The following is an 8,511-nucleotide window of genomic DNA, read 5'->3' on the forward strand; positions in this document are numbered from 1 at the left end:
CTAGGCATCTGCCTCACAAAATCGGCCCTGCCGGAGCAAAGATACAAGAGGACACCATTGCTCCGAAGGCCGCCCGAGGAAGGATCGCCAGTCAAGACCCTGAGTACCGTCCGCAGCGCTTGAGGTGCCAAGTCCTCCTCCTGAAGCCGCATGCGGTCTTTATGCCCCGCAAAGTCCCACATCCGGCAAGAGTGTCGCTAGAGAGGACCAATACGACATTGGAGGAACTCCTTCACCACCTTGGGCGCTGACACATTGAGCGACCTCAAACCCTGAAAGCGGCGCCAGACGAAGGTGAGCTGGGGGCTCGCGAGCACCTCATGATCCCAACCTGGGTTGGGAAGAGCAGGCGAGGTCGGGTGCGAGAGCAAAGGGTTGGGCACTCCGACGTCCACGTACAGCCACTGCTCTCTGAACCTAGCCTCAAAAGAAGGAAGGCTGAAGTCGATCCCTAAAGCGGCCGTCTCTGGCACGGCGAAGAAGCTCACACACCCTGAGCACTGAGTGGGGTCGCTCAGGCGCAAGGAAAAGAAGTGGCGCAGTAGGGCAACGGAAGGAGGAATGCCTATCATCGCCTCGCAAACAAAAGCAAAGACAGCCAGAAGGGTAATGGACTCCGGCCCGAGGTGCATCATACAGATATGATAATGGGAAAGCACCACATTGAAGAAGGCGGAAAAGGGGGAACCAGACCCGCCCATAGGGCATCAGCGAAAAATCGGACTTCCATGACGATCCTATCAAGGGAGGCATGGGACGCAGGCCAGACTGTGGTCCTGCCGCACTCATTGAAGATCGTGGCAAGGGTGGAGCGGACCTTGTTCAAAGCTTCTGGATTGAGTATTATCGACCAAGCAACGGCGGGGGCCGCCGCCGGAGGTGTGCGGTGCGAAGGCGCGGACTTCTTTCCCCTTCCTTTCTTCATCGGCGCCATGGCGGTGAAGAGAGGGAAGAACTCGAGCCGGGTTGGCGGCGGAGGCTGGAGCTCGAAGAGGAAGGAAAGGTAGGAGGCGAGCGAGCAGTGGAAAGGAGGAACAACTGTGTGCAATTGCAGGTCCGCTTGGCTGGGCGCGCAACAAGGGGTCGTGGGGAAGCGCAGACGCCCACGTCCAATCAATCACCATGCGGCGCCCGAGGCCGCAGGCTTTTTGGGCCCGCAGCGCTTCATGCTTGCCCCTTCGCCTCTCTGCTAGGCCAACCCCGGGCGCGCCTTGGGCTCGGGGGCTACTGTCGGCGTTCTGGGAACGGGGGTCCCCAGACCTGCCTACATGCGGCCTGCGGCGTGGCTCAAGTGGGGGCCCAGTGCAGCCCATCTTCCTCAGCTCAAGCTCAAGACCCTCACGAGGGGCCAAGCCTCGCGGGGCGGACGACCGGAAGCTTCCTCAGAGGCAGCCTCATCAGGCAGGCTCGTGAGGAGGCGGATAGATCAAGGCAGAGGTACCTCGCGAGGAGCCCGTGACGCAAGCCATGACGATCGAGACCAGGCGGGCACCGGCCTGCGCAGTGTCCTTGTTTCCCCTTTGGTGCAAAGGGGGCAAGCACAGGCCAAGGCATCGAGCAAAGGTTACCATTCCGGTGCAACGAGACCAAGACCAACAGAGCGGCAGGACGGAGGTCACCGTGGAGCCCAAGACGGCATCATCACTAGTGCTTTTGGCAGCCAAAGACCACCTTTGGTCAGGATAACTTGTAACAAATGTTCCCCTTCAAAACGGCCAATTGTTGGCGCCTTTCCCACTCATTATTTGGGGAGAGGCCCAGGGCCTCTATAAATAGAACTAGCCACCACAGAGTAGGGGGGGCACACCTAGACATCTAGAGATCTGGTAGAGCTCTAGCGAGAAAGATAGGCGACTGAACTCACCAAAGCAGTTCATCACATCAGCTCAAGAACACCTCTCGTGAGGCTGTTCTTCCCTTGTACTGTTCATCATCAGCCCCTGAGGCAATCCACCACGCCACACACTGGAGTAGGGTATTACACCACAACGGTGGCCCGAACCAGTATAAACCTCGTGTCCCTTGTGTTGTCCATTGTTTCCATCTTAGTTCACGCGAGGAGATTGGACGTAGATCGGTAGGGGAGAGATCTCCACGCGCACGCCAGTGTTCGAACCTCAAGGGTCTGCCGGAACCCGAAATCCGGCAGCTTTCTCGTACGAGCAGACTCTTGATGCACCTTGCAAGTTCCATGGCGGTGCGAAGCCGTCCAATCACACTACTCGGAAGTGCCACTGGCTCACCAGGATCACCAAGGGCGACGGACTCCAGCCTCCTCCGCCAGCCGGCCCGCCGCCTCCTCCTCCTCAGCAGCCGGTGGCCCGGCCAGTCAGTGCCATACAGGATGATTATCCCAAGGAGCATGGGGCCTACATCGTGTTCACCAGCGTGGCCGACGACAGGCGCAGCTGACGGCAGCAGCAGCAGCTAGAAGTGAATGCAGTTGCATCAGAGACCCCCGAGTTCATGCATTGGTCGGAGAAGCCCATCAGCTGGAGCAGAGCTGACCACCCGGAGGTGATGCCAAACCCTGGCTCTTATGCCTTGGTGTTGGATGCCACGTTTGCCACAGAGAGGCGAGCTACTCGCTTCTCCCGAGTCCTGATAGATGGCGGCAGCAGCATCAACATTCTGTATAAAGATACCATGGAGAAGTTGGGGATCAAGCAGAGACATCTTCAGCCCAGACGGACTATTTTTCATGGCATAGTTCCTGGCCTTTCCTGCTCACCAAGCGGCAAAACTCAGATAGATGTCCTCTTCGGGGACAAAAGTAATTTTCGCTGAGACCCAGTCTGGTTTGAAGTGGCGGACCTTGAGAGCCCTTATCATGCATTACTTGGCCGACCTGCCCTAGACAAATTCATGGCAGTTCCCCACTATGCTTATCTAAAGATGAAGATGCCGAGCTCCAAGGGGATCCTGACCGTAGCAAGAGACTACAAGAAGTCGTCTTCCTGCGCTGCAGAGAGCAGCCGGTTCGCCGAGTCCCTCGTGATCGCAGCGGAAAAGTGGCTCCTTGACTGGGTTGTGGCAATGGCAGGCAAGCAGCCAGAAATGCCACCCAACCCCAAGGAGTCGGAAGCCGAGGGCTCGTTTAAGCCGGCCAAAGAAACAAAGAAGATACCCTTGGACCCGGAGCACCCGAAGAGGTACACTGTCATAGGTGCTAACCTTGACAGCAAATAGGAAGGCGAGCTCATCGATTTCCTTTGTGAGAATCGGGACATATTCGCATGGTCCCCCAAGAACATGCCGGGTGTTCCGACAGATTTCGCCGAGCACAAGCTACACGTCCGACCTGATGCCAAGCCAGTCCAGCAGCCCTTGCACCGCCTGTCAGAAGACAAAAGAAGAGTTGTTGGAGAAGAGATAGCCCGGCTTGTAGCAGCCAGCTTCATCATGGAGGTGTTCTTTCCAGAGTGGTTAGCCAACCCGGTCCTAGTGCTGAAGAAGAACAAGCAGTGGCGCAGGTGTATTGATTATACCAGCCTCAACAAAGCATGCCCCAAAGACCCATTCGCTCTGCCAAGAATCGACCAAGTGATTGACTCTACAGCCGGATGCGGGCTGTTGATTTTTTTGGATCCATACTCCGGGTATCACCAGATCAAGTTGAACCCGGTTGACAGGCTAAAGACCACCTTCATCACGCCATTCGGAGCCTTCTGTTACCTGACCATGACGTTCGGCTTGAGAAATGTCGGCTCCACGTTTCAATGATGCATGCAGAAGTGTCTCCTTAAGCAACTCGGCAGAAACGGTCATGTCTATGTGGACGATGTGGTGGTAAAGACGGAGAAGCATGGGACGCTACTAGAAGATCTCAAGGAGACCTTTGAGAATCTGCGCCGATATCAGATCAAGCTCAACCCGGAGAAATGCGTCTTTGGAGTACCAGCCGGCCAGCTTCTTGGCTTCTTGGTCTCAGAGCGCGGCATAGAGTGCAACCCTGTGAAGATCAAGGCCATCGAGAGGATGGAGGTGCCCAACCGACTGCTGGACGTGCAAAAATTCACCGGCTGCTTGGCATCCATCAGCCGTTTCATCAGTCGGCTGGGCGAGAAGGCTCTTCCACAGTATCAGCTCATGAAGAAGACCACTTTTTTCGAGTGGAATGACAAGGTGGATGAAGCTTTTCTCCAACTCAAGAAAATGTTGACCGCTCCGCCTGTCCTGGCGGACTCGACTCCTAAGGAGCCCATGCTCCTCTACATCGCCGCTACCAGTCGGGTGGTCAGCACATTCATAGTGGTGGAACGCAAGCAAGAAGGCAAAGCCCTACCAGTCCAAAGGCCAGTGTATTACCTGAGCAAAGTACTATCCGCTTCCAAGTAGAACTATCCCCACTACCAGAAGATGTGTTATGGCGTGCACTTTGCTGCCAAGAGGCTGAAGCCATACTTCCAAGAGCACCCAATCACTGTTGTCTGCACAGCTCCGCTTGCCAAGATCATTTGAAGCCGAGATGCCTCGGGCCGAGTGGCCAAATGGGCCATAGATTTGGCCCCCTACACCATCTACTACCAGCCTCACACCGCCATCAAGGCACAAGCACTGGCCAACTTCCTCGCCAACTGGGCCGAGACCCGGTACCTGCTGCCAGCGCCAGATCCCACCCATTGGCGGATGCATTTTGATGGTTCAAAAATGCGCACCGGTTTAGGAGCCGGCATCGTCCTCACCTCTCTCAAAGGCGACAAGCTCAGATATGTGCTGCAAATTCACTTCGCTGCCTCCGACAACATAGCTGAATATGAAGCGCTCATACACGGGCTCCGGCTTGCCAAGGAACTCGGCATTCACCGGATCCTGTGCTATGGAGACTCCGACTTGGTGGTCCAGCAGTCATCGGGCGACCGGGACGCCAAGGATGCAAATATGGCCAGCTACCGCTTCGAATTGTGCGAGTTCCTCCAGCTGCCAAGAAATGACAATGAGCAAGCCGACACCTTGGCATGAATTGGCTCCACCCGGCAAACAATACCAGCCGGCGTCGCCCTGCAATGCCTCCTCAAGCCGTCTGTTAAACCATCGCCAGAGTCGGATTCCATCTTTGTGCCGGCTCCTCCTGAAGTAGTCGGATCTGACTTAAGAGCCCCAGCAGCCGGCACGGGAACTTCGGCAGGCGTCTCGGGGACTGCAGCAGTCGCACCTGGTCCTGGGACCTCAGAGCCCGACCCGGGGACTGCAGCAGTCGGCCCGGGGACTTCATCAATTCAGCAAGCGGCGGCCAACTCCAACCCACCACCTCCCAGCCCAACTGCCCTCGTGTAAGTAGTAGTCCTAGCAATCGAAGAAATTGCAGCACCTTCACGGGCCCACCCCATCCTCAACTTCCTGGTGAACAAAAAACTGCCGACTGATGAGATCTCGGCCCGGCAGGTGCAACGCCGGGCAGCAGCGTACACAATCGTCAACACAGAACTTGTGAGGCGCAGTGTCACTGGTGTTTACCAGCGCTGGGTGGAGCCAGAGGAAGGCCAAGCAATCCTCAAAGATATCCATCAAGGCGAGTGTGGTCACCACGCGGCTTCAAGAGCACTTGTTGCCAAAGCTTTTCGCCATGGTTTTTTCTGGCCGACTGCTCTAGAAGACGCCAAAGACTTGGTCCAGAAATGCAAAGGGTGCCAGAAGTTCCGCTCCAAGCCTCATCAGCCGGCTTCTGCACTCAAGACTATCCCCATTTCCTGGCCCTTTGCTGTCTGGGGCCTCGACATGGTGGGACCATTCAAAATAGCACGAGGTGGCATGACTCATCTGCTTGTTGCGGTGGACAAGTTCACCAAGTGGATAGAAGCAAAACCAATCAAGAAATTGAATGGTCTGACTGATGTGACTTTCATCTCCGACATCACCATCTGGGCATCCGACTGTACTTAGCGTCTGTAGCCCATCCGCAGTCAAACGGCCAAGTGGAGCAAGCAAACGGCCTTATTTTGTCCGGGATCAAGCCCCGACTGGTCGAGCCTCTAGAGCGTTCGGCCGACTGCTAGCTCGACGAGCTGTTGGCCGTCCTCTGGAGTCTGCGCACAATCCCAAACAAATCAACCGTCTTCACTCCTTTCTTCCTCGTCTGCAGTGCCGAAGCCGTCATCCCGATGGACATAGAATTCGACCCCCCTCGAGTCACCATGTACACTGAAGAGGAGGCAGAAGAAGCACGACAAGACGGTGTTGATCTGCTGGAAGAGGGCCGGATGTTGGCACTCGGCCGGTCCACCATCTACCAGCAAAGTCTGCGCCGATCCTACAACTGAAAGGTCAAGCCAAGATCCTTCCAAGAAGGAGACCTTGTGCTCCGGCTGATCCAGCGAACAACCAGCCAACACAAGCTCTCTACACCTTGGGAAGGCCCCTTCATCATTAGCAAGGTGTTGGGAAACGACTCCTACTATCTCATCGACGCTCAGAAGCCTCGAGCATGCAAAAGAGATGACTCCGGCAAGGAGACAGAGCGACCATGGAATGCAGATCTCCTTCGAAGGTTTTACAATTAAAAGCAGTATGTATCATGCGAACTTTTGTATTAAGTACGAAGACTCCGGGTCCCCCGAGAAGAGCTCGGGGACTGCCCTCTCTTAGCTATATGATAAGTATTACGCCTGTCATTTGTGTTATCCCATTAGACCATCTGGCACCGGGTTCGACCAGTCAACCCGGGGACTTGCCGCTTTGTACTATGAAATGCTTCCTGCAACCGGACAAGTAGTGTGTTGGCACCTTAGCTTTCTCCTGCCAAAGGCCACAACTCACAGAGCAACTGTTCGGTCGGCAGGAGCTAAGGTGAAAAGGGCGTGTGCATGAAAATGGCTAAGGACCTAAAGCATACACATAGTCCAAGCCGACTTCTTGCCTCACCGACCGGCTGCCGAGCAGCCGGCCGGCCTCTACTTAACTTGCCAGAAAACTCTAGCCGGCTAAGTACGTGCCTTCCCAAAAGTGGCTAAGTACTTGACCCAGCCATAGTCCGCAGAGCGGCTATTCGGCTGGCAAGACGGCAAGCAAGGGAAGGCGGCAAAGGAAAAAAGCCAAAAGAGCAGAAAGCAAGGAAAGATAGAACTCGGATAAGATATTTACACATCAAAAGGCCCTTGGACGATATCCAACATGAGCTTGAAATACACCCCGTGGGTGGAATTGTGCAAACTTAACAAAGTTTTTTGAGACTAATAAGCAGGAAGAAATAAAGGGAAAAAGGCAGCCTAGGAACCAGCAGGCGGGTTCGTCGGAATGGTGGAGTCAGTGGTGCCGACTGGTTGAGCGGCCGACTGGTCGGTCTCCGCTCGATCACCTTCAGCAGCAGCCGACTCTCTTGGGCGTGGCTCGTTGCTGGAGGCGCGGTCGAGTTGAGGCTGGCCATCCGCTCCGACTTCTGGTGCCTCCTCTTTGTTTTCCTCCTCGTCTTATCCTTCGTCGCTGGAGTTGATCACCTCGACCGAGTCCTCGCCATCCTTCGGGTTCAGCCCGAACCATTCTGGTGGTGCCTCGGCACCGTTCTTGGCCAGCTCCGGGATGAAGACGCCGGTGTCGGTGTACTCGGCGATTGCTGCAGCCCGCCTGACAAGCTCACCCTCCACCGCCACTAGCTCCTCCTGGGCTTCCTCGCGAAACATGGTCAACTGGGCTAGATCTAGCCCAGGGTACCACGCCTTCTCAAAATTCCAAGGCCCGACGTGCTCCGGCCCGGGCCGAGGAGCCCTTCCACGCCTCAAGGCGGTCGGCCGCCACCTCCAGCCAGTCGGCAGTCCGGCTGGGGGTGCGTGGAGCCGGCAAGTCGGACCATAGGGCGGCGATTGCCTGGGCGCCGACACGCTGAAGGCGGCGCAGCATCCGATGAGTCGGCCGAAGACGAGCCTGGATGCTAAGAAGCTGCTCGTGGAGAGTGCGAGGGGCATTGTCGGCAATCTCCTCGCCTTCTGCCCTTCATCCTTCGCGATCAGCCTCAATAGCCTGGTTGGCGGCACCAGAGTGACCTGGGAAGAAGTCTGCCAGGACAAAAAAGCAAAGTGTCAGAACAGAAACGAGAAGTCTGCTTGATCAGAAGCCGGCGGTTTGAAGAAAGAGTAAAGAAGGCGGCTTACATCGACCATGTCCTGGATGTCGCCAAAGCCGGCCGTCAGCATCGCCTCCTTGTTAGTCCAGGCGAAGCGTTCGATCTAGAACTCAGCAAGGAGACCCAACTCCTTGTCCTCCACCTCCTTCTAAGCCTTCTTGAGAAGCTCCGCCAGTTGCACGACCAGCCGGTCATGCTCTTCGGCCAGCTTGTTGTAGTCCACCTCCTTGGCACGAGCGCGATCTTGGCTTCGCCCAGTTGCCGTTGAAGGGTGGCGTTGGCTTCTGCAAAAGAAGAAGAAGAAAGGACGTCAACAATCAGCAAAGAAAGATGAAGTTGTCAGGAAGATCTGGCCCGACTGCTCAGCAGTCGGCCCGAATCTCAGGGACTAAAGCCCACGGGTGCGCCAGCGTGCCCCCGCAAAGAAAGAAGGAGACTTGCTCCGACTCTCCGAG

General features: G+C 56.1%; 1 pseudogene; it reads right to left on the reverse strand.

Annotated features, from left to right (window-relative positions):
* Positions 1 to 7,205: 7,205 nt before the first annotated feature.
* Positions 7,206 to 7,833, reverse strand: LOC147959236 (uncharacterized; annotated as a pseudogene).
* Positions 7,834 to 8,511: the final 678 nt, after the last annotated feature.

The sequence above is a fragment of the Triticum urartu genome, chromosome 7A, assembly GCF_056163025.1.
Source record: "Triticum urartu cultivar PI428250 chromosome 7A, HENAU_Tu73, whole genome shotgun sequence".
Taxonomy (NCBI): Eukaryota; Viridiplantae; Streptophyta; class Magnoliopsida; order Poales; family Poaceae; genus Triticum; species Triticum urartu.